Source organism: Xenopus tropicalis, chromosome 8 (assembly GCF_000004195.4).
Source record: "Xenopus tropicalis strain Nigerian chromosome 8, UCB_Xtro_10.0, whole genome shotgun sequence".
NCBI lineage: Eukaryota > Metazoa > Chordata > Amphibia > Anura > Pipidae > Xenopus > Xenopus tropicalis.
The window spans coordinates 47,660,217-47,685,316 of record NC_030684.2 but is presented as its reverse complement, the minus strand read 5'-3'; the positions used below and the strand labels follow the sequence as shown (position 1 = coordinate 47,685,316).

At 40.6% G+C, this 25,100-nt stretch overlaps 1 protein-coding gene across 1 annotated transcript in view; it reads right to left on the bottom strand.

Annotated features, from left to right (window-relative positions):
• The window catches only part of nexmif (neurite extension and migration factor), a 209,047-nt gene that overhangs the window by 182,783 nt on the left and 1,164 nt on the right, over positions 1-25,100 (bottom strand). The window lies entirely within an intron of this gene.

Genomic DNA, 25,100 nt, shown 5'->3' with positions numbered 1-25,100 from the left:
TGTAGGCGACAGAAAGCGAATGTTCAGATCCATGCTGCTCTGGTACCTTGTGTCCCATTCCTGCTTCGCCTGTGGATTTCCTCTGTACGTGACAATGAGCGAAGGCTTGTGTTTCAGGCAGGTGTACTGATTACTGCTCAGTGAAGCGGAAACGGCCCTGATTTGCCTGCCAGTGTTTGCACTGTACTTGTACTACAGGATAGAACGGGGACACGACGTTACCGGAGAACAGAACTTTATAGCAGCTATGCCTCCCTCAAGCATTATGTGGGGCTTACCTGCATATTAACCCTTAGAGTGCACTATCCCATCAGGGGTGTATGGAAAGGCACCAGACATTATGAAACCAGTTAAATGACAACCTTAAAAAAGGCAATTCTAAGCCCCACGGATCCATTAAAAGTTATTTCTGATCCATTATAGTAAGCATATCCCAAGTTTAGATCATATTTTAGAGGAGATCAAGTAGGGTTGCCCTACATCCAGTTTTGAACTGGACACAGCACTTTTTCAGGGGGCTGCATGGTTCAAAACTTTCTGACCGGTTTTCGACAATCTGAAAACCAGGCAAAAATCCAGCCAATCGCTGTACAAGTGGTGCACAAACCCTGCCCATGACATCATAACCCCACCCCAATATGTCATAACCCTGTCTTAGTATGGCACTGGTCCCGCCCCTCTCATCCCCTTTGTCTGGTTTTGTCTATGAGCAAAAAAGATGGCAACACTAAGAATAAGGGATGACAAGGAAAATATTGCTTAGTATTGGTCAAAACTAATGAAACCCTTAGGGCCAACCACGAATGTCCCCAATGATAATGCCTGGTCATTGTCTAGCCCCTGGATCTTACAGGGAGGGGTGTAAAATTAAGATGCCTTCAATTACAGTATGCCTGTAGCACTGTGAAAGTCACATCCGTAATCTAATCTACTGTTAACTTTAGAGCAGTGGTTGTCAAACTTGGTCAGTTCAAGCTCCACATGAAGGTCCATAGTTTGGCAAGGTTCCCCCTTAGCTCATGAAATGAGAACAGGTATCACTGCAAATCATTCAGCCATAGCCATCTAGGACAACAAACACAAATTCACCTGAAATCTTACCCTAACAGATCTTTAGACTGGGCTTTCAGGTGTATCTATAAGAGCAAATGGCCATCCCCCCAAGTTCTCATCCTAACTGGCCTTCATGCTGGGCTCCTTGTCACTGCTCCAAGCCCCACAGACATGTATGAAGTTTATTTTTAACTTCAAACAGATCCTATATACTGCTCAGGACTTGGGCAACCGGGAATGTTACTTTAATAAGACATTGTAGTAAAACTAACTCCAAAGCTGTAACATTTCCTTCTCAAACTATGTAAAAGACCCCACCTAATATATGTACCCATCAATAATTTTACCCACTTATTACCACCCTCATGTCATTCATGTGCAATGCCTTATTTAAAGTGACAGAGCAAATGCCCATTACCACCTAATCTCTAACATTAATGCCATTTTTCCTATAATCCTAATTACAAGCATTAGCACTACCCACGTGCCATCGCATATTACTGCCTTCATTAGTGTCAACAAAAAGCTAAAATATTTCATCCAGTTCATGTCACCAAAAATAAATTACCACTCTGACTGGCCATATGGGTAACTGTCAACAATTTGTTTCCCAGGGTCGATTTAAGGGTCAAACTATCAATGTCCTTGCAGGCCACCAATCTACACGGGCTTGCTGATAGTAGTACTAGCACACAGGCCAGGCTTACTGATTCTCTTACAATGAAAGATGCAGCCTGCATTGCTTGCCCTGATGATCACAAAGCATTCGGCATATGGAAATGAATAGCAGAGAGGAGAGCAGAAGAACACCGGGAGGGGGAATCGATGCACATGCGTGCCAAGGGGAAGGTACATACACGAGGCCTGCTGCTTGGAAATTGTACAACGTCTATTACACAAAGCTGGGCTGCCCTCCTGATTCAGGCACAAATACTCGGCTTTCTAAAATGTTTTCATATTCATGTTTTTTTCTTATCCTCTGAATAGGGCACACAGCATTTTCCATCTGTCAGTGCCTAGTTTGTTACTAGCAACACAAGGCTGCATGAAACAAGATACTCCAAGGATAGCTGACCCACAACACTCCAGCTGTTGTAGAACTACAACTAGCAACTAATAAGTCCTGTCTTTTTTTTTTTTTTTAATTAAGAGACAGCGATTCCAAGGGTAAGCAAGTATTTGGCTGTGTTTTAATCACAGCAGGGATTTCTGCAAAACAAGGCATGTTTCACTTTTATACGGCATATGCAACATAGAAATTAAAGTTCATTCTTCTGAATCCAGGACAGACTAGTCTATTGGCAGTGTGCATATACAGGAAACCTTTCCTAGACAATGTTTCAGCCACTATTATGGCAAATTAATCCAGGTTCCTTCTTCCTAGACAGAGAGCTCTTTTCCATCGCAACACCTGCAAAGGTTTTCCATGCTCAGTAAACACAGCCTCTGTTATTCTCTACATTTGCTCTGTCTTAAAGCATTTTGGGAGAGATATACTTTCCCTCTCCTGCCACTATGCAACACTATATACACTCAGCTGTGTATCCTTGGTGCACATCCTTAGACAGTTGGTTGCACCACAGAAATATTGTTGGGAAAACCAAAGTCAGACATAGTTTCCATGGTTCAACAAAGAAACCCATGCTGCTTGTGAGGCCAGTGTCACACACTACCTGGAATGAAGAGTTGCAGCAAATATCCATAAAGGCATTGACTACATCTATATTAGAATGAAGACTTAAAGAAACAAAATGGCTCATCCTGAGGGACTTTAATTTTTAATTTAAAACACAGGGGTTCAGAGCAACTTGCTCCTGTACAAGAGAAATAAATTACACATTTTCAATGGCTTGACATTTACTTGTACCTATAATTGCTACCTGAAAGCAGTTCTGTCTGTCCCTTTCTATTACCTGCCCTGGTGTTTCTGACTTTTAAAACTATGTAACAGCTGACAAGCTGATCTGTGAGGAAGGATACAAGGCTGACTTCAGCTACATTGTTTCAAGAGCCAGAATCAGCAGTACAGAAAGGGGCAATACAATTTAATGTTACAAAGTTAAAAACCACTGAATATTATTAATGAATGTATATTGGAAAGTTGATTAGAATTACATTTTACTTTTATTAGACATACTTTTATTTGTTGGTTTACATCCCCCTTGAGTTGTAAGATGAAAGAGAGTACTGCATAATATACAAATTATACTTTGATAAAAAAAATACATTATGCTTGATTACATCTGCAGCTTCTTAAGGGGATGAAGAGCTATGTTACCCCTCTGCAAGCAAGCACTATGCACAACCCTACATTCTGCATGCATAGCCTCTATTTAACTTGAAGCAGTGAGGAATCATACAGGGCTGAAACTACAGCATTCGCACAGCAAAGGTTATACAAGCCCTATATCCATTAATTGACAAATAATGAGAAAACATGCATCTGCAGGGAATGACATGGGACATAATTATTGCTGTTAGATATATATGAGTGTGCCTATAGAATATCCTAGTGTGCACTTACTCTTTAGCTAGGAAACAAGGACATAATTGCAGCTTTAGCAGAGCAGCTCATTGCAGTTACTCTGGTACCTATTCCTCAAGTCGGTCAGCAAACAGACCTCAATTTCCTCACGAGCAAGTGAAATGGTGTCTCCGGCATTAAGATTAATGGCTTGTACATTCATCTCACTGAGTCTGCAGATGGTTTAAAGATAATAAATTCTTCTTTTCTTATACTGTGTGCAGCTCAGACTCGGGAGGCATAAGTAAGCAATAGTGGGAACAGCACCAGTACCTCCATATACACTATCCTGATCAAATAAGAAGGGCGGCGTTTATATGGTTAAGTGAGTATATTTATCAATGACTGTATTAACTTGGCCTATTAAATAACCAATAATTGTGCTGGTAATGTTCCATTCTGATACTTCTACTATATTTTTAAAAAATGTGCCCTCTAGTTTGGCCAAAATTACGCTGGAATGATTTTGTCAGCTCAGACCTGGCACACCAACTCTCACAGTAAACTCATTTTCACTATCTTATTAGAACCTTATCTCCTTTTCTATCAACACCTCTGTCTACCACTCCGTTATTTCTTCTGCTTGATGGAACCAATTATCTGGAATCCTTAGGATCTGGGATTATCTAGACAAGATAATACATAATACACAGCCCCATACCTTAAGGTCACTAAAAACACCAATAGGACTGTTTTACTATTAACATGGATTTAAACTAGCTTAGTCATTAATGGAGGGGTAGCATGCATAATGGGCACAAAGAGGCATGGTCTTATGCACATTGCACCCTGTTCCAAGCTTAATACCCAGAGGCAATGCTACTTAGAGAGTTCCAATGGGTGCAAGATGCAGGAGATCCCAATTACTTACAGGTCTGCAATATACCCACAATACTTGGATTTGCATCTTGCACCTAGATTTGCAACCTCACCCCTTTAATACTGCCACATATTGAACCCACATTGTGCATGGCTAGTTAGCAATTAATTTAGATGCGTGTTGCATGGCTGGACATAAATCAGTTTAGTGTACTTGCACCACATTCACTATTTTGCAAAATGCAGGGATCACTAAAGTCTAATGGGGGCAACACCTTCATGAATATGTCCTAGGGGGTGAAATGTTGCTCTCCTTTGGCCTTTGTATTTTTATTACAAAAAATAGCAAATCAGCCATAAATTGGTTTACATAAGCCTGCTTGGAAAATGGTAGAGACATTCTGGATAATGGTTCAACCTCATTGGCTGGGGAGATACTCCAGCATCCTGTCCTCTCTTCCTTCTGCAGACCCCAGACACTGTATTTTACCAATTGTATTTGTACAATTGTGTGAGTGGAAATGACTGCAGGTATTTTATATTCCATAAAAGATAATTTTTTTTTAATTCACCTTTCTTAGGGCAAACAGATTTTAAAATTGGTAAAGTCTATAGTGCACCAGCACCAGAAAGTCCTGATATTCTGCTAAACAAGATCCAGCACGCCTGGTGAAACAGAGAGCATAAAAGTCTTCATGAACCAAATTACTTCGCTCAGTTGCTGCACACAAGTATTGAGACTTCCAAGGAGACCACACATTCATAAAACACTTGTTATTAACACTTTGATTTCTGTACGCTACATTTTTTACAACCAGAGAGGTTTCTTATTGACTAGCAAAACACAGGTTAAATGAGGCTCTTTTCACTTTAACCTAACGTAACTGCCAAAGGCAATGCATCTAAACTACTGAACTGCTTCCAGAATTGCTATGATAGTATGAAGACAATACAGGGTACACATTAAATGGGAACTCCACCCAAAAAAATGTTTCTTTGCATAAAGAGAGAAACTGTAGAAATATCTACAAGTGGAGTACAACTTATGCCAGTTTGAAGTACAGCTTTAGTTAAGCTTTAGTTAAACTAAATATATATTATATTGTGATGGCCACCCTGTCCAGGACAACAAATTAACATCATAATGATGCCCACAACTACAGCCCTCAATCTGCTGAAATGGCAACAACACAGTCCAGGAACCCGTGGCAAAAACTGGATTCCATAACAGAGAAAAACATTCTAACACCACTATGTACAATATTTCTAACAGACATAAAAGTTTAATGTAATATTTAGCAGTCAGAGCTGCTGAATATGGTTTGGGCAGTCAGCATATCTTTTGGCCCTCAGGTAAGCTATGAGTGAATGACGGAGTGACACAGGTTTAATATCAGTAAGTTGGCCTGTGGTCAGACATTTGTATAGCACGTACCAACAATGCCTATACAGAACATATTTTGTGATCAAAGGCATTCTTGTCATGGTAACAGAATCTCTTTATATCTAGGAAGCAAAAACCGGAGTTGTGGTAGAAAAAAAAGCTGCCCAAATACAGTCCACCAGAAAGAGCACATAAGAAAGAAACCTATCGATGCAAGTCAACAGAGCCACCTTAATTAATAGTGGGGGCCTTTTGCGAGCCTAGGATCTTTTAACCTATAACTATCAACTATCACCTAATACTACTACTACAGCACTACCCACAGTCACCAACCCTTCCCAGAAACAATTAAACCCAATGCTGCTAGATAGACAGATCTAGTAGGCAAGACTGTGAAGCATTCACAACCTTACACATCCTCTTTCCAACTGTTCCACATTCTCCTGCTGCTGCAAACATTGGATTCAGGCTCCCAGTTTACAATCACTGGGTTGGGCCCCCCCCCACCTATAACTGGAAAACATGGCTGCCTCGCTACAGTTCCTGGCACGTTCAGGTCGGACACCCCCGTTGCACCATTTCAAGGGAACTGAAATCTGTGTCGGTTGAGGAAGTTAATGTTTACCACATCACTGGCAGTAGATGAAAGATGTCCTCCCACCAAAAAGGTACGCAGTGCACAAAGCGGGCTGGAAAGAAAGCGGCAGCAGAACATCAAATTCATGGAATACAAATTAGGATTTCACTTCAGTCATAATAAGCTAAATACGCAGCAAGGCAATTATTGTGGAAAAACACACGCACACAAATAGAGGATTTGTATTTACTAAGCTGCTGTCTGCCCCTGAAGTCAATCGAGTTTATGATCTGATTTTTGTTCTCTCTTTTAATGAGAAAAACCAAATAGAAGCAATTGTTCTTGGAAAAAAGAAAAAAAACTGCAAAGATCTACAGGGTTTTATTTCTCAGTTCTGCTTTCTCAATTCCCAACCACAATAATCCAAAGAAAGATATAAACACAAAAGGTACAGGTATTATCCACAATGTTTGGGAGCTGGGTATTTTTCTATAAGGGGGTCTTTCCATAATTACGATCTCTATATGTTAAGTCTACTAAAAAATAATTTAAATATGAACTGAACCCAATAGGATTGTTTTGCCTCCAATAAGGATTCATTATATGAGCAGGGATCAAGTGCAAGGTACTGTTTTATTATTGCAGAAAAAAAGGAAATTGTTTATAAAATGATTTGCTTAGTGGGCTGTATGGGATATGGCCTACTCGTATTTCTTAACTTTCTGGATTATGAGATTCCGGGTTATGGATCCCATACCTGCACACTGTATTGATTTAAAGTTTTGTTATCCATAATCATTTTACAGAGGGGTATTTTAAAAGTATAATGCTTGCTTGTCATGACTGCTTAATGTTTTTCTTTCCTATCATTCCCACCTGTATTAAGCTTGTAAGAATCTACCCTTAAAATTCCAAAATCTATGTGTATTGCCTGCTGCCTTTTTGGTTCTTTACTTTCAGGCCTTTGATAAACTGCACCCTCTGCTCCAAAATAGGGGGCGCTGTGTCCTTCTACCAAGCTGATACCCTCCAGCCATAAATGAACTACAACTAAAACTGTCACAGACTGTACAAAACCTATACAGCGCTGAAGTGTGTAACTCATATGAGACGGTGTCAGACAGCTAACGCTTCATAGCAGTGACGTGAAGCTGGGTACAAAATTGCCTACACGGGAAGTAGTTATTAGCAGCAGGAGCTAAAATGACAGATATTTCTGGCAGCTGAGCAGCTGAAAACTGAATTTCAAATTTATCTGGTAAAAGATATATGGATAAGTTCTAAATATACCATGAAAGTAACCATTTCTCTTATGGCTTCCATAGACAGGCTATGAGAAATAAGCACATTATGTGACAAGTCAAGCATGTTGCCACCAACTCCCAGTAACATTGGATACACAAACATAGAAGTTAAGAGCTATGGCACATAATCCTACATCATAGTTACACAGGGTTGAAAAAAGAGTCCATCAAGTTCAACCCTACCAAGTAAACACAGCACACATAAACCTATACTGACCTATCTATACACTCACATACATAAACCATATATACCAACATCACTAACTGTAGATATTAGTATCACAATAGCCTTGGATACTATGCTTGTTCAACAACTCATCCAGGCCCCTCTTACAGGCATTAACAGAATCTGCCATTACAACATCACTAGGAAGGGCATTCCCCAACCTCACTGCCCTCACCGTGAAAAACCACCTACGCTGCTTCAAATGGAAACTCCGTTCCTCTAATCTAAAGGGGTGGCTGATTGATCATTGCATTGCAGTGCATTGATCATTTTTATGGGAAAAAAGAACACCCCTATCTGTCATGGATGACAAGAGGCACCCAAACCCCCAAAGCATCTTGAGCACCGGTGGTTATCTATCCCTGCCCAATACCCTGTAATACATTTGTAATACATTAACTTTGATAAGAAAGTATTCCCTTTATTACAAACGCTATTCATGGAAACTATAAAAAAGATGTATTTACTGAGGAGCAGAACAGAAACGGAATATACTTCTCATTTTTTATGGGGAGCTTATTTATCGCAGACGACTAATCTTCATATGTGCCGTAGCCTTAAGTGTATGTATAATACATGGGATATATACTCACAGTACAACTAAACCTCCCTGCCCAAGAGATGACATGTACTACACATTGACTCATTCAGGAATCTGGACAAGCGGTGAGATATTCAGCTCCATAAGATTCCAATTTTCACAGAAAACTTCAAGCTGCACGATCGCTCGCACACTGTGCACGTCCTCTAAAGAACTGCACACAGCCCCGCTGGCGCAGGAGGATGTAAATAAAAGGGGATTATTATTATTTACAGTTTGGAGCTGTTTTTCAGAAATAATTCTTGCTGTACAGTTACACTGAGGATCGCTGTGGGAACAACAAAGGTGATTACTTGGGCCCAAAGCAAAGCAGACATTGTGAAGCACTAATATTTAGGACTGTAAAATCAAAAGCCTTTAGTCATTGTTTATCTACATCTCCCACCAACAAGTGAAGGGTTTTGGACTGGGTAACACTGATTAAAAGAGTTTTACGAAGACAACCTGTCCTGCTATCACCATTTTGCCCATTTATCCATATTAGTCCATGTTGTTCCTACTAAGAAGTGATGCTCTTTGGGTTTTTACTGGGCAGTTAGAACCCCCTGTTGCTTGCAGTTCACATTGAAGTCCTAACTCTTCAAAGGGCTAATTTCCCTTAAAATTAGCTGATGTAGGCAATAGGATTCAAATTCTAAAAATCGCAAGTTTAGAATTCCAACTGCCAAGGGCATATTTACCCAAGGTTTACCGTAGCTGCCAGAATAAAGTCTGGCATTCAGAGTGAATGCTAGGGTTTCCACCCAACATGTATTTGATTAGCCTAGCCAGCAAGTCATCAGCTAGGGCCTATGCCGGTATTATAAATTTACTAGTAATGTACTTGCCAGTAAATTAGTAAGGATGCCAACCGTACCAATATATCCCTCCCTTCACTGACCCTCTCTGCTGCCAATCACCCCTTATAAGCAGACTTCCACCTCTGCCCCACCTATTTCCCTGCCATGCCCACCCATTTCCCTTATCCATCCCCCAGCCCACTCATTTCCACACCCCGTTACATCATTGCCCTGTCCGCAGGTGATGTCAGTACCAGCCCCCCATCCAAAGGCCAGTATTGTCATCAAAAAGGGTAGCCATCCTAGTGAGAGCTCAATAGGAGAGGCCTGAAAAGAAAGATAAAACTGAGCCTTAACAGTCAATCTGTTGGACAAACAGACAGTGTTTTCAGTTGTACAAAAACAGGAATGTTGTTTAGAAAAATCTATTCATAACATACTAAAGCATTTTTTTTCAAAATGCAGTTAATAGTTCTTCTCCAGCAGAATCCTCCATTGAAATCTGTCTTTTAAAAGCACAAACAGATTTTTTTATATTTCATTTTGAAAATTCCATTGGGGCTAGCCAAATTAGCAGCCGATCAGCAGAACAATGGGAAGGTAGCAAGATAGCAGTTCCCAGTAGATATCAGAATAGCACTCAATAGTAAGAAATCCAAGTCTGGCTTGGGACTCCTCCAGTTACATTGGAGTAGGAGAAAAAATAGGTTCTACTGTAATGTGTAGCACTGGCTCCTTCTGAAAGCTCAGACTGCACAATGCACTGAGATGGCGCCTACACACCAATATTACAACTAAAAAATTTTTAAATGGTAGAGCAAATTATTTGCTATGTAACTATGTATCTCCAGCACTCTGTCTGGGTGTATGTAAGCACAAGTGAGCACACTGGGGTGAAGGAAGCAGCTGAAAAAGCAGCAGGGGATGGTTCTGTATAAGGGTGTGCAGTAGACGGCAGGCCAAGGGTAGGGTAGCTTTGAAAACCAGTGCTGAACTTCCCATGTCCAAAAGTACTAATATCCTGCTGTGAATCCTGGTAGCAGCCACACCCCACCGTACACATGTCTCTGCATGATCAAGAACATATTAAACATCCTGCACCTACAATAAAACTGCTGAATAATTCTCCATGTTTTCCCCCATTGATCTCCTAATTTCCACCAGTTTATAGCAGGTTAAGGGAGCAGATGCTTTCCGCTGCTCCAGTGACAAATGAGAGCCGTGGAAACCTAGCCACTTGCCTGATTTGTGTTTGTTTTTGCAGGAGATATAAATGTTGCAATGGGTTCCCAGCTGGGAGAGATGCATTGCTACTGGCAAACCCAATGCTTTTTTATTACTGACGGCTTGATGATAGCAGCGGCAGCAACTCACCTAGGAGAATCCTGGGAAGTGCAGCACAGTGCAACGTTAGTACCAGCTGAGAAAATCCAGCTCGGCTGTGCCGTGCCAGTCTTCTGGGGCTGCGTCAGTGCAGACTTCACTGCTTATTCCAATTAGGAAAGAAAGAGAGAGAGCAGAGAGATTTTCTCACCCAAATCACATAGTTATGGTTTATTAATATAGAGGGGAATGGGTTTGCATTAAAAACAGAGAGGGCTATCCAACGTCTAAAAGAGAAGCATCACTATTATAAAACATTCACTAATGGAAGCATGATATTATAGGTTTTACTATTATATTCTTAGTTTTTAAGTTATAAATGCTTTATTTGGGGGCTTCTTTGACCCATTCTGATTGCCGGTTGTGCACTGCAAATTCCTGCTGAAATCAGCCAATAGCAGCAGTTGGTGTCTGTCAGTGACTCATGGCTTGTGTGTGTTGGTTGCACATCAAAAATGTTAGGTTGAGAAATTTAAACAATGTCAGATGCCAACCAGAGTACCAGGAAAACTACCATTAAAGGTGGCCATACACGTGGCGATCCGACGATGTTTCGTACGACCATCGGTCGCACGAAACATCGTAAGATCCGCCACACACCATTCAGGGCTGAATCGGCAGGTAAGGAGGTAGAAACAATAGGATTTCTACCTCCTTCTGCCGATTCAGCTCTGAAGGGAGAATTTTGGTCAGGCGCCTTCTATGGCGCCCGATCAAAATTTTCAAACTTGTCCGATCGGCGAGTCGTCCGATATCGGCAGCTTCCTGCGATATCGGTCGACTCGCCGACATGCCATACACGCACCGATTATCGTACGAAACGAGGTTTCGTACGATAATATCGGTGCGTGTATGGCCACCTTTAGCTTTGGAGCTTATAAACACCTTCTTAACTACAGGGTTATTCTTAAAGAGCCAGAAAGTTAGGAGATCTAACTTTAAACAAGAGAGAAGCCACCTCCCAATATAAATATACAAAACAAAAATGCCACTCATCCCATGATTCACTTAAAACCAGTTTGGTGCAAGTAGGTGTGCCTTGTGTACCATGTAACTAAATCTGTCTCTAGTTTACTCTTATAGCTATATACTGTAGTGCTAGGTATTGTGTAGAGCAGTTATCCCCAACCAGTGGCTCAGAGGCAACATGTTGCTCACCAACCCCTTGGATATTGCTCCCAGTGCCCCCAAACCAGGTAGTTATTTTAAAAATTCCTTACTTGGTGGCAAGATTTGGTTGAATAAAAACAAGACTTACTACCAAATAAAGCCTCCTGTAAGTTGAAAGTGTGCATAGAGACCTAATAGCCAATCTTGGCCCTTATTTGGCACCTCCATTAACTTAAATTGTGTTGCTCTCCGAGTGTTTTTACATTTGATTGTGGCTCACAAGTAAAAAAGGTTGGGGATCCCTGTTGTATATAATATGATTCAAGACACACCTACGTGCACCCAACTGGTTTTAATTGATGGGCAGCATGTTTGTTTATGTACTTATAGTCAATGCAAAAGCTGCTTTAGGACTATCACCTTGTAGTCAGGGCAATGCCAGACATTATTATTTTTATATCATACTTAAAGCAAGTCCCAGGCATAAGGTTGAGGGCACCCAAAATTTTGTCTCCTTGGCGCAACTCAGCCCTCCCACTCCCTCTGCCAAAGCTAGGGGAAGGCAGAAGAGGTACAGCACCCCTTAACGTTTTACCATAAACATGTGCCTCTTCTGCCTACCCCCAATTCCATCCCAGCTGGCAGCATAAAATGGACATGAGAACTCTACACATGAGTGATGGGATTTGTGAATTAAAATTCTGTTTTCTATTTTAATACATCATCTATGAGTTAAAATAGTAAGGTTAATGGCTTCCAGGACTAATAACAAGTAAAAGCTTGATAATAATGGCCACGGTGTCAAGGCAAGTGACTTAAAAACACAGTACCAATCTCTTCCCCCTACCCTACCCGACTTGCACTGAAAATGCTATCAGGCCGGTTTTGCCACTTTTAATGCAAGTCTATGGTGACAGAGAGTTTTGCAGTAAGTTAATTGAAAGACTAAAATAATGGCAGGACTTTACAGCAATATCCTAAAGGGATGAAGAAAGCCTTCCAGTTGTGTTCATTTCATGAGAGATATGGCTTGAATATGAGCCAAGCCAATATATTTCAGCTTGAGGGTTTGGAAGGCCACCTTACTGGTAATATTACTGTTTTCATTGCCATATAAGCCTTAGAAAGAAAAACGGCAGCACTTTCGGCAGTGGAATTGGATGGATTTCAACACATACTAAGTAAGGTAACCTGTTTCACCGGGAGCATCTGTTCAAAGTTACACAGCCAGGTTATTAGTAATAATCCCAATGCATAAACTATTTTTTTAATCAAAGGTCATCTTAACACCATAATGAATATGGTTATTTTATGAGATATTATATAACAGGGCTGCTATGCCAGCAACCTTATGCCCAATAGATACAGGCCCTACTTACCTTCCAATTCCTCTGGCACTTCCCATCTCCATATGCACCACCCTCAGGGAACACATAGGAGTATATTTATCAAAGACAAAAAATAAGGGGGGACTTCACAACTCCCTGTTCAGTTGTATGCCTGCCCCAAGCTAGAAGTTTTTTTTACCCACAATGCAGTGTTTTACCCCACAATTCCAGCGTCACTGCAGCTAAGCACAGTGAAACATCAAAATGTATGCAACGGTGCAAGCAATAATCAATAATTTGGATGGAAATTCTATATGTTGATTTGAGAGCAGCCATGATGACTCTGACCAAGAAAACCTCATACAAATAAGAATTATAAACAAGGACAAACTATCATGAAACCTAGTAGTGTAACTTTACTAAGCGCTTCTCAATAAAACTTGCATATTTGTTTCAAATATTCACCAAATATTGGGTATCCAGTGCCTCACTAGCAGGTTAGTATCAATACAACAATGTTCCCTGTGTGTGTGTGTATGTATATAAAACATTCTGGGTGCCAACTGAATATGTAGGAAGGGCGGTAGAACATACTAATACAAGATTCTGAAGGTCAAATGCAAATTCTGTGCATCTCCCAGGTACTCCTTATTAAAATGAGCCTAGCCACATAATTAGTCTGTGTCCTTCAGTCTGTATAAATCAAGTTTCCATTGGGTATAATGTTAGACTAAATCAAGATCATCCATTGAGGTGCCACATTGGTGGTTACAAGGTGGCTATTCCTGATGACTACCCTATGCCTACACAGATTCATACAATTTCTGGCTCTTGGATTATCTGATTTTTTACATGGGGTGATTTATAAGCAAATGAATCAACACAAAGTTGGTTGTGAAGTCTCTCTGGGACTGGCTGATAAGACTCTGACCCATTATATACTCTCCCGCTCTGAACCTATTGAGATGGGTCTTAAAGCGCTGAACATTATATCTCAGTGAAACCAGGTCTATACACAGTAATGGATTCAGGCTTGTTATTTGGTTACGTACATGACTTCATTAATGCACTTCTGAACAGCAGAATCTTGCCTGTATAATGGGTTTGTTTTCGTAAAGGTTGGCCTCTGTGTACTTGTGATTTTTATAATAATACTACAACAACTAATAATAATAATTTGACTCTTGACCTTACCCATGCCCTGAGCCGATAGCTCAGCAGAGGCTGGAAACACATCCTCATTATACACATTTCAGTTGGGCTATTATCCCACTGCTACTATAGGCACCATCTCTCCCTACTATACCTGCTATCCCACAGCCACAGTCCCTTCCCAGAGGCTATTATCCCACTGCAACTATAAGCACCATCTCTCCCTACTATACATTCAATCCCACAGCCACTGTCCCTTCCCAGAGACTATTATCCCACTGCTACTATAGGCACCATCTCTCCCTACTATACCTGCTATCCCACAGCCACAGTCCCTTCCCAGAGGCTATTATCCCCACTGCTACTATAGGCACCATCTCTCCCTACTATACCTGCTATCCCACAGCCACAGTCCCTTCCCAGAGGCTATTATCCCACTGCAACTATAGGCACCATCTCTCCCTACTATACATTCAATCCCACAGCCACTGTCCCTTCCCAGAGACTATTATCCCACTGCTACTATAGGCACCATCTCTCCCTACTATACCTGCTATCCCACAGCCACAGTCCCTTCCCAGAGGCTATTATACCCACTGCTACTATAGGCACCATCTCTCCCTACTATACCTGCTATCCCACAGCCACAGTCCCTTCCCGGAGGCTATTATCCCACTGCTACTATAGGCACCATCTCTCCCTACTATACCTGCTATCGCACAGCCACAGTCCCTTCCCAGAGGCTATTATACCCACTGCTACTATAGGCACCATCTCTCCCTACTATACCTGCTATCCCACATCCACAGTCCCTTCCCAGAGGCTATTATCCCACTGCTACTATAGGCACCATCTCTCCCTACTATACCTCCTATCCCACAGCCACAGTCCCTTCCCGGAGGCTATTATCCCACTGCTACTATAGGCACCATCTCTACCTACTATACCTGCTATCCCACAGCCACAGTCCCTTCCCGGAGGCTATTATCCCACTGCTACTATACGCACCATCTCTCCCTACTATACCTGCTATCCCACAGCCCCAGTCCCTTCCCAGAGGCTATTATCCCACTGCTACTATAGGCACCATCTCTCCCTACTATACCTGCTATCCCACAGCCCCAGTCCCTTCCCAGAGGCTATTATCCCACTGCTACTATAGGCACCATCTCTCCCTACTATACCTGCTATCCCACAGCCACAGTTCCTTCCCAGAGGATATTATCCCACTGCTACTACAGGTACCATTTCTCTCTACTATACCTGCTATTCTCCGTTCTATAGTGTCAAAATGAGACTATGTTGTGCATTCCTGAGGCTTCCCACCTATGATAGTTGCTTTGTGGGGCCCACTGTGTGGGGGACCCAGAGCAGTTGTCTCTCATTGGAATCCTGTATAGGTAACAAAATAAAAGAATACCAAAAAATAACAACCTTAGACATTTTAGATAATTACAATCACAAAGGGGTAAATCTATACATCCCTGAGAATTTTTAGCTTTGCTTTGAATTTTGTAGCCAGAGGTAAATAAGGCTCCCTATAAATGATTGCTGTCGAGCACATATTGAGTGGTGCTGCATCACAAAAAGTAATAAAGCGCATTGATAAACCTGGCAGCGTCCAGGCACCAAAGTCTGATTAATCCCCCTGATGTGTCCTTGTAGAAGTTAGCCCAAGGGCCCAGATTGAGAGAGGGCAATTGAATTATAAAGGGGTGAGAGGAAGGACAATGCCACTTCAGGAATACAGATGAAGACAAAGATAGGCAGAGCCACTTTCATATGCTGCTCAGTCTGTACTGTGGGAGCTTCACTGACTCCTAATCATCACAAATCCACACCTTTGGTGTCTGCAGAGAAATACACTAAAATATGTAAATGCTGAGCAAAAGCAAAATGTAACAAGGACACAGCGCGCCTCAAATACTAATTAACACCACTGCTAAGGCACAGCTGTATTGATTTCATTCTGTACAACTATAGTTATTGTGACAGAAATAGCCATCTGATAACATACAGTAATACAGGTATGGGACCCGTTATCAAGGATGCTCGGGACCTGGGATCTTTCCGTAATTCGGATCTCCTACCTTAAGTCTGCTAATAAAATTATTTAAATAGTAATTAAACTCAAGGATTGTTTTGGCTCTAATAATTATATTATATTATCTTAGTTGGGATCAAGTACAAGCTACTGTTTTATTATAAGAGAGAAAAAGGAAATCATTTTTAAAAATATGAATTATTTGATTAAAATAGAGTCTATGGCAAATGCCCTTTCCGTAATTCGGAACTTTCTAGATAATGGGTTTCCAGATAAGGGGTCCGATCCCTGTACTAGAAGAATAAACCTATTTTTACAGAAAATCTGGGATTAAACTCCAACAATAGACTCTTAGGGTGAAGACACAAAACACTAGTGGTTTGCGCCTGTTTAAAAAGTCAGGATGCGGAGACTAATCACTGTCCCGCCACAAGTTACCATACAAGTCGCTGTGACTAATTGCGTGCAGTTTGCCTACACAAATTAGTTGCCAGTTTGCCACAACATTTTAAAAAGTTGCGGCTACTAATCGCTGCATGTGTCTTTACCCTTAGAGGGAAATCTATTTTCCGATATCTGTATGTAGTAATAAATTATTGGTCTGGTCACTGAAGGTATCATCTTTTGTTTCTATGTGTTCCATATAGTTACCATACACAGTGTTATAACCATTTTGTATTTGCAAACTCCTCCCACAACTTCAAACAACTACAAACAACTCCCATCACCTTCAGCTAGCTGCACAGGCTAGAAAAGTACATAACTCATTTTTATATCCAAGAAGCAAAAAATATATGCCAGTTTATTTTACACTTCAGACAGTAACATGGGGCCAGGTAAAGGTTGCCACAGACATTAAAAACAATGGTTTTTATTATTATTTCTTGAGCTAGAAGCTGCTTTACAAATACTCTGCATAATGAAGTCCCAACTATAAGGGAAGGGGGGGGAGTATCCTAGTAATCTAATTATTTACCTCACAAGGACCAAACATGAAGTAGCAGATTTTTTGCCTGCCCTGTTCAGCTCATAAAATACCAAAAAAACATACATTTTCATGTTTAAAATAATAGGCAATGAGTATGGTCCTATTCATTGTACCCATGCTGTAGAAGGGGTTATACTGTCCCTTTAATGTTAAGGAAATTTGAATAAAGCATTAAAAAACACCATGCATCTACATTTATACACTTTGGCAAGGGCACAAACTTCTTACACACTCAAAATGAGTGTACAGAGGTAGATGGGCTCATTTAGTGATCTCTTTACCTGTAGATACACTCGTTTGCTGATCTTTTTGTCTTATATGACAACTAACAACTGGGCCAAGTTGGACTACTCTTATCATTTGGCTCCCAGGCTAACAATCAAATCATAATGAACACTTGTTCAGGCTGTCAAGATAACACTACTACCTCAACCTGGAGGGGCCAAGTCACCAGTTTTGTCAAATGTATAGCCAGCTGTATATTTATATACATATACATATACTTACATACCACCATTGGTCCAACCTTATGTTTCCTGTACTGGGGATCTCTAATGCTTTATTCCCGTACTTGAAGTGCTGTTCTTATATAATATAAACTTTTTCTGATGAAAAGAGCTGTTCTAGTCCATGGTGGGATCATACTAGATACCCCTGATGTTTGTTCTACCCCAGCAGCAATGGAGAGAGAGACTAAAAGAGTCACTACTGCAGAATGTTTGCAGGAGCTGGGATGGTGCTGGGCTGAATCCAAGTGAAACACCGGTGAGAATCAGAGCAGAAACAAGCCGCAGGTAAGTGATAAGATAAGAGCTGGTTGAAAGAATAGAATTGTGGGAAAGAACATTTGGTTATAAAGCAGCATCAGTTACAGGCGATTGTCATGAGTAAGGAGAATATCAGACAAGGTGCCTGATCTGAAGGGGAAGGATATTTCTGAACATGGGTAATGGTGCAGGGACGAATCTGCTATATGAGAAGTCAAGATCTTTGTGTGTGTGCAAACACAGCATTCTCGTGAGACCTCATAAAGGCCACGGGAAAGGCTGCTGAAAGTGTGTCAGGTATGATCAATATTTCATTCCTCAGATGGAGCTTGTGCTCCAACACGAAATTGGGCTTGAAAAATAGTTATCTACAAAAAAAGGCAAAAATCCTCATATCTGTAAAAACAACGTGCTTTCATTATAAACCAAACAGATAAAAATGATCATATTCCACAGTGAAATTCCCAGCTGCTTCAGCAGCAAATTACCAAGAATAAAAAGAGTGGTTTTAGGTTTCTGCATCTTTGCAAGCAAGCGGCCAATCAGCACAAAACTTGGCATGTTTGGAGACACGCAGGTTCTCACTACATGGACCAATTTCATGCATATTAAGAGTAAAAAAGCTGTGATAATGCTAGTGGGAGCCAAAATTAGGGTTCACAACAGTAGGAAACAGCACCGCAAAGAAAAATCTCCAGCAGCCAGGTAGAAGGATATCAGGCTTCCGACTCTGAGCCCAAGGCGTTTAATAGGCCAGGTCCTAAATAGATCTTTAAGTGTGTCCCCCCAATCAGAAGTCTGTTTTACACATACCTATTGGGTATCCTTACAGGCTTTGTCTATACAGTCTCTCCACCAGTATAGAGCTGTTGCACATGCTGGTTTGTATAGCAGCTGTATGCATTGCTTTCAGGTATTCAGAACTTGTTTTTTTAAGTATATAAGTTTTAGCTTTCAAAACATGTGTGACATTGTGGGAACTGAAACCTTGGTTAAAGGAGAGCTGGATTGTGCTGCAGGACGGCTGTAGGGTAGACACATACTGCTTTGAATAACACTTCATACACTTAACTGCAATTAACTTTAATACCACTAACAATTTCATATATATCAAAGATGCCCATAGTTACATTTTTTTCATTATTTTGGAAGAGTTCCCCTTTAAAGCATTAAGAGATGTGCAGATGGATCAAAGGTTTCCTATATTCCCCTCACAGAGACAGAGGCAAGCAGAGAAGTAGAATGAGGGGTACAGACTGGCAGAAAATTATTCGTGCTTAATATGTGTAAACATAAACTTCCTAATGTGTATGTGAAATTCAGTGTGAAGTTTAGCAGCTGCCTGCTTTTTATTCAGCTCAAGTATAAAAGAGAAGGAAGATAGGGAACAGTGCTTTATCTCTGCTTTGTGCCTTGCTTACACTATGTATTTTTAACAACTGCTGGATTTCTGCAAGTATATTTAGGCGTAGGCCATCAAGTGACTATATACACCCTATAATTACCATTCCCTTTGCATTGTTGTGAATAAACAGCCAAAGTAGGTCCGACAGGGTCAAGGAAAAATTAAAATATAATAAGGTTTGTGGACCCCTTGAGGAGTTGGACAAAAGATGATGTAAACCCAAATATAAAACATTTCTTTATGAATGAAAATGGAAATCTAAGCAAATTTCCAATATGCACAAATTACATTTTAACAGCATACAGTATGTCTGTACTTTCCTGCACTGCTGGTTCTGACTCTTGAATGCTCCTACCACCAATACAGGCCTGTTAGTCAACTGGGCTATACTGTTTCAAAAGTTAGAATCAGCAGTACAGGGAACAGGGAATAGCAAGGAACAGACAGATCCATTGTCCATGATCCGTTATCCAGAAAGCTCCAAATTACGGGCAGCCTGTCTCCCATAGACTCCATTTTAATAAAAAAAAATTCTTATTTCCTTTTTCTCTGTAATAATAAAACAGTACCTTGTATTTGATCCCAACTAAGATATATTCAATCTTTATAGGATGCAAAACAATCTTATTGGGTATAATTAATGTTTTATTGATTTTTTTAGTAGACTTAAGGTATGGAGATTCAAATTACAGAAAAACCAGGTCCCGAGCATTCTGGATAACAGGTCCTATACCTGTACTGCTCTCAATAGCAAGAACATTTACAGACAGAATGTATAGTGAATAAGTGCTTGGAATTATACTTTGACAAGCGCATGTATACATAGATCAAATCTATCATAAGGCATATCCATATGCGTTACAGGACAGCTAGTCAGTCTGTAGCCCCCAAGTTATTTGGGATTGGATATACTGATACAAATAAACAGTGCAATAAAATACTCCAAAGTGCCCTCTTCTGCTTTAGACTTAGCGATTTTATAAATTAAAAATTAACAGTGAAAAGATGGTAGGGTACACTGAGCAAACTGCAAATAGGCAAGTGTTATGCAATTATAATCACATTTTTTGGAGTGCATGTCCCCCAATAGCAAGAGCACTTACATGTGATCTGATGGTTAAGGAAATAAGTAACAGGTTGCTGATGGGGCAAGCATCAGCCTGAGCCAAACATACAAGACAGCCACGGTATTTTATTATTATTACCCCCCAACCCCATGACTTCCACCCAATAACACTTTACTACTATAATCTCATGTTAGTGAGCACTGGACTCCATTTAGCAAGGTAACAAAGCCCACTTTATAGTTATTAGTTACTTCTCAAGCAATATGTCACTCAACCCCAATTAAAGGCGATTTCCTATTTGCTGCCTGGATATTATGGGAAGACACCTGTCCTTTTCATATATGTAATCATGTTATGAGGCCCTAATCATATGGCAATTTACAGGCACAGTCTTACAGGCATCCTACATTTAACTTTCAAATATAATCTGATGTTATGCATTAGTCTAATGGCAGTAGTCCTGATTGGTATTAGAATTAATTTATAAATACTCAGACCTACAGTCTGTTTCTTTCTGTGTTCAAGCAAGAAAGCTGGGGGGTTGGTGAAAAGAGGGTTAGGGCCTTTGGTAAAACAAGTTGATGCTTGCCATTGGCATAATTGTACAGGCAGGTGTAGGTCTAGCTAACCAGGAGCATGGGGCATTTTGCCACCTGCTGTACAAGCAGGGGGTACAGCAGTTAGGGGTAGTGACAAAGGGGTGCCCTGTGATGGAAAATCAGGACTTCAAGGTTGCAAACTTTGTAACTGAGTGGGAAGTTTTGAGATAAATAGTGAGGACAGATCATGTAAGGGGCATTTTTTTTTAGATACAACACTCTTCCGACAACCAATTATATTAAATACCCTAATCAATACAAGCAAACTTGATAAGGAAACTGTAACAATAAAAGCTCATTGCCATAGCTATGATTCCTTCTTTTGCAATGAATACACATTTTCAGTACTACACTGTGTGTAAACCCAAACAGCCAGTGTTTCTGCAGGCACCGTGGCCAGTTTGGATAAAAAAACACCCAGCCTACAACTGGTTAATCCACTTTCAGCAAATTCCTGAGATCTGAAACTGTAACCAAATGTCCCCAGAGGAGATTTCTATCTTTCTAAACGCAGATGGTTAATTGTATTAACAACCAAATTTTTCACTGGTGTCCGTTCCAAACAGTCACTCACTTGGCCACCACTTGCCAGCTCCCTCGTTATTATGTAAATTATCGCTACTGCGTGTGTTCTGTTTTTGGCACCCATCATTTCTGCTTCTAAAATATCATTTCTACACATACTGTAGCAGCACTGTCTTAGATACCACAATGTATTTAAAAAAAGCTAAAGAAAGCACTAACTGGAAGGAATAATCGGTTTGGTACAATAGCCTTTGGCAGAGATAAAAGGGCTCATTTATCACACACTTGGATTTCTCAGTACCACAGTGTAACTGCACTCCCTGAAACCCTGTACAAGTGCACACGCCCATGCTAGAGGTGGAAAGATTTGAACTGCTTTGTGAACAGGGTATATTAGGGCACACTTGTATGCCACATGATGCCACACACGCACTGAATATTATGCACAAAAAGGCAGTTGCTATATGGCATAAAGAGGCCTAACATTATGCCAAATCTGCAAACACAGGATACTGTCCATAACAAACTATCCCTAATATCTTTATTGTACATTACTGCTTGCAAAGAGCACAATAATGTTGGAAAATAGTTGAGTTAAAAAAAAGCTTAGCTTTCCAACATGACTGTGCACCATGCAGTAGATCTTAATAAGCAAAGCACCTTTAAGGGGAAGACAGACGGGGCAATTAGTTGCTGCAACTTTTACAACCTGCAATCGCAGAAACTAAAAATCCTGTTGTGGTGGCTAACGGCACAACGAAACCCCCATTAAAAAACACACTAGTCACCGTCTACGAAAAGTCACCGTGACTTTTTAGCATAGCAGTTAGTATCCAAGACTGGATTTTAAAATTGCACCGACTAATTGCTCCATCTGTCTTTACCCTTAAAGATGGTCTATGTCTTTACTAAACAAATGCTTGGTTGTTTATTTTAGAGACCCTAATAACGAGATGCATGGAGAGCTGGAAATTATAACAGTAAAATCAACGACCAAAGGAACCTAAGAAAAGACAGACCAAATGCAGATTTAGAATATTAGAGTACCAATGACCAAACTGCAGCCCTCCAGCTACTGAACTGCAATTCCTACAATCCCAAGACAAATGTTGGTTGACTCATACCCAGTATTTAACATGAGTGAATTTGGTTATTAAGAATGGGCAAACACATTTCTAGCAACAGATTTTATAGAATGCAGTTACTTGTTTGCATAAACACTTCCTGTCCTATTTAACTCATTGCCTGCCATAAATTGTAAAAGCTACAGCATTAGCTGTCAGGGACCTGATTGCCAGCACCCGAAATTGACATCTACCCATTGCTGTTTGATCAAAGAGGATAATTAACTGCAAAAATAATGTTAATTATAAATAATTACAGTCAGGGTTGCTATCAGTAACCATGGGGCCCTATACTTATTTAGTAAGGCCCTCATCCCTTGGGGTTCAAAATATTAGATCATAGGTCACCTGGGCCCACTGGGACATGGACCATACCAATAAATAAAAAGGGACACCAAATAATTCCCTTACACTCACAGCTATGCCAAGAACCCTGGCCACTCCCCAATTACCACAAAACTCCCCACTGCCAAAAGCTCTGCCCCCTTTGATATCCTTTTTTAAATGTTATTATCCCCTCTGCAACGGGCGTCTGACTCCAATACCACTTGTACCACCCTCTGATGGCAGCCATGTTTAAAGTTATGTAAAAAGTATTTAAACCCTCAGTGCCAGCCAGGTTTGCCCAATCCTGCATCCATTAAACAGTTACCCAGAAATGTAGAATCTCTGTGAGCAGGGAGCCAGCCATTGTAGATCTATTATCAATGTATTTTACTGTTTTTACAAAGTGATACTTCATCACTTTCAAGTAGCATGTGGTTCTACAGCCTGTCGTTCTCCAGATTTTGTTGATCTGCAACTCCCAGAATTCCCTGACAGCCAAAAACTGTGGGTAATCAATCAAGATTTACATCCATTAAACATATTCTGTGGTATTTGTAAGTTGGTTTTTTAACCAGCTGCCTCTACAACATTGTTTCAGCAGTCAGAACCAGTAGTTCAGAGAATGTAAACAATCAGACAGTGCTTTCATAGCTATTAAATTTATGAATTTCCTTAAAACCCAATGAACATGTTTATGTTAAGAATAAGTAAATAAACATATAAAACTGAATAAGTGAAAGTTACATATTATGCAAAAACAATTTTTGGGGGGCAGGACCCCTTTAAAGCAAGTGCTGCAAGTGCTGTTATTTGTACAGATGTTTTTCCATACTTCTGTATTACATTTTGTTTGCACCATGTTCCAGTTTATTACGTGACCTATAATCTGGGCACAGAACCTTTGGAAACCCCACTTGTAAGGAGGGACAGGGAATGGCTGTTTGATCCCTTCAACCTACAAATGTGGGTGCATCCGTGGTGCTATGGTCATCTAGGCCAGCCAATCTTTCTATCAATTCATTGTTTTCTAACACATCATTGTTTTCTAACACATTCACACACTTTCATTATTAAAGGATCAGTAAACCAACAAAGTGCTTTGTATGCCTTTATAATATAACCTTCTGCTTCCATGTACAGGTATGAGATCTGTTATCTGAAATGCTTGGGACCTGGACTTTCTCCATAGAAGAGGTTATTCCATAATCTGGATAACCATGCCATAAGTCTACATTTACATAGGGAAAACCCCCACTAGGGATTGCTTTGCAACCAACATAATTAGAGATCCCATCTCTGTACTAGTAAAACAGCGTGCTTGCTTCAGAAGCTCTAATAGTTTCTATACACAAGATAGTATCTATGTAGCCAAGGGGGCTGTAAGGCCCAAAGCAGATCACAATACAATGGTTTCCGCCATAAAGTGGAAATGTCCAGTCAAAATATCATGGCTTTTTATTTAAAAACCCTTTCCTGTGGCTTTTACTGCAATGGTATATATGATCTGTCCAGCAGCTGAAAATAGTTTTTTTTGCATCTGGCCCTTTAAAACTGACATCTTTATCAACATTTTATGCATAGAAAGCCCACTCCCCCATCTCCCAGATATCCCACTGCATATGCCCCATCAGAGCCAGAAAGAGGAGGCGCAAGTCACACCGAGTACACGCTACATGTGAATAAGGAACACGCTACACACACCTCTGTGTAAATCTGGGACACCACTGGCACGTTTGGGTGGAAATGAGTTTCATAATTGGAAGGGAAGGGCCAGAGCAATAAGTTAGATGTGCCAAGTGCATTTACCAAACATGTGAAGGGAACAGAAGCATGGCACATAGAGGAATAAAAAAAGCCGATGAGAGGAGAGGGATTCGGAGCGGCGGAATGGAAGCCAAGCTGCACAAACAGAGCATTGATTAGAAGGCCATTCACAAACTGTAACCTCCTACTGCAAAATACTAAAGAGGGAGCTTCATTTCCATTGCACCCTCTGTGCTGGTCATCTACCCCA